The 2,690-nt window shown below is 33.7% G+C and overlaps 1 pseudogene; it reads left to right on the forward strand.

Annotated features, from left to right (window-relative positions):
• The first annotated feature begins 889 nt into the window (after positions 1–889).
• LOC118603949 lies at positions 890–1,272 on the forward strand (annotated as a pseudogene).
• Positions 1,273–2,690: the final 1,418 nt, after the last annotated feature.

Consider the following 2,690-nt stretch of genomic DNA (forward strand, 5'->3'; position numbering starts at 1 on the left):
TCTCTCTCTCTTCCTCCCCCCCCCCCACCCCTGGATTATTGTCATCATCTTAGAACATTCTAATGTCCCTAATCACAATAATCAAAATAACAACAAAAACAAGAAACCTCCTCAGGTACATCCCTAAGGTATCAGCTTATTCCTTCTCTCCATGACAAAATTATCCAAAAAAGAAGATAATTTTATTTGCTCTTAAAATCAGATTTGACTTTTACTCCAATCTGATTTCCACCTCAAACATGCCACCAAAATTGTTATTGCCTACATTACCAGGGACATACTAATGCCAAATCCAATGGGATCATGTTCATCTTCATTTTAGGAAAGGTCTCAGCAACATTCTACTTAACACTCTCCTCATGAAACCTCTCTCTCCTTAGTCTGGTGACACTATGCTCTGCATGTTTCTTCCCACTTCTTAGTCTCATTTTTTCATTCTCTTCTGAGGCTCTTTGTTTTAATATCTAAAGGCTTGAGTTTTTATACAGGGTTTGGCCCTGCATTGGCTTCTCTTCTCACTAAACTTTGTATGTGATCTTAACACTTTGCTCTGCTCAGCTTTGAACATATACTAGTGTCTCCTAAACCACAATTCTCTTCTCAACTTGAGCAGCAGCCTCAACCAGGACAGCTCGAGAATGTTTCACAGCAGTCTTGGTTTACTCCTTTCCAAAACAGAACTCTTGTTTTAACCTAACTTCCAACTCGGTTCCATCCCTTGTATACTTTTTCTTTATATGTGGCACCACAATATCCTTGTTCTCAAACTAAGAAACATGGAGTCATTCATGACATCCCTCCTTCCTTCATTTTCACATTTAATCAGTCACCAATCCTTTCTGATTCTACCATCTAAAAAGTTTAAGAAAAAACAACACCTCATGCTCTTCTTTTCCAACTTGGCCCTGGCAGAATGCCTCCTGCAAAGAATGGTGGCAAGAAGAAGAGCCATTCTTCCATCAACAAAGTAATGACCAAGAATACACCATCAGCATTCACAAGCACATCAGGAAGCATGTCCCTTGAGCACTCAAAGAGACCTGGAAATTTGCCGCAAAGAAGATAGAAATTCCAGATATGAGCACTGACATCGGATTCAACAAAGCTTTTTGAGCCAAAGGAATAAGAAATGTCTCACACTATATCCAGGTGTGGTTGTCCAGGAAATATAATGAGGATGAAGATTCACCAAACAAGCTCTATACATTGGTTATCCACATTCCTATCACCATTTTCAAAAATCTACAAACAGTAAATGTGGATGAGAACTAACTGCTGATTGTCAAGTAAAATTATAAAAATGACATAATAAATAAATAAATGAATGAATGAATAAATAAATAAATAGTTTGTGAATTTATCAACTTATAGCCCTATTAACATTCACCTTATATCATATTATCATCATTGTTCTGCATATTATTCTTTCTATCACTCTTGACCATCCCCCAATAGAGATGCTCTCATTCCAATGACAACCATACTGCAGTGTATAAATGTATCAAATATGTCGTACACCTTAAATTTATAGTGTTCTAAATTAAATACATTTAAATTTTAAAAATTTTTAAGGAAAAAAATGGAATCTGATCTTGCAGTTTCCCTAATTAAAGTTCTTCAAAGGTATTCTTAACCATAGAATCCTATGCTTTTGGTTCATTGTGGTTATCACTACTCGTAATGATAAAATTATTGCTTTATATCCTTACTTAATACCTGTAAGTTCCATGAGGTCAAGGACTATATCTGTTTGGTTTATCATAATGTACCAATCTTCAGCTCAGTGAAGGACATAGGTCAGGTGCTCAATAAACAGTTTGATTCACTGAGGTACTAACACTGTCATAATTATAGCAGTGTGGTACTGAAACAATATATTGAACAGAATACAAAGCCAAGAAATAGATCCAGATACATGAAATCATTTATTATTTGATGAAGATAATTTACAAAGGACAAATTACCCAATACTTCATAAACAAACTAAATAATTTGGGGGGGGGGATCACTCCATATATCATATAATACAGAAAAAGATAAATGCTAGAGTACATCATAACTATAAGAAAACATAGTTGAAAATTTTATAATCATTAGTTGTACTAGACCTTTCTAAGTATACTTCCAAAAACAGGAATCACACACACACACACACACACACACACACACACACACACTCACACTCACACACACACATACACACAAAATGAAAATTTTAAAAGAGGTTTTAATATTTGTTCACATCCTCACTGTATTATTTTCTGTTCTAGAAATTTGTCTTAAGGAAATTGTGAGAAACTGATACTAAAAGATATGTACAAAGATGTCTAATGTGGTGGATTTAATAACAGTATGCATTAGAAATTATCTAAATGTACAAAATTCAAGACATGGTTAAACAATTATGGTACATACACCCAAAGCAATTCTACATAGCAATTCAAGATTGCATCTCAAGGAATATGAAACAAAAAGGAAATGATCACAAGGAAGAGTTAAGTGAAGAAGTGCACCAAACAAAATAGTAAGTATAATTCTATGTTTTAAACTTAAAAATCTTAAACAAAATACATTAAATATTCCCCAAATTATATACACTGAAAACCTGTTCATTCCATAATTAGAAAATATCAATTTTTAAAAAATCTAGCCATATATCTAGGTAGAAGAATAGGTAAATATTATTAAAG

Source organism: Rousettus aegyptiacus, unplaced genomic scaffold (assembly GCF_014176215.1).
Source record: "Rousettus aegyptiacus isolate mRouAeg1 unplaced genomic scaffold, mRouAeg1.p scaffold_m13_p_6, whole genome shotgun sequence".
NCBI lineage: Eukaryota > Metazoa > Chordata > Mammalia > Chiroptera > Pteropodidae > Rousettus > Rousettus aegyptiacus.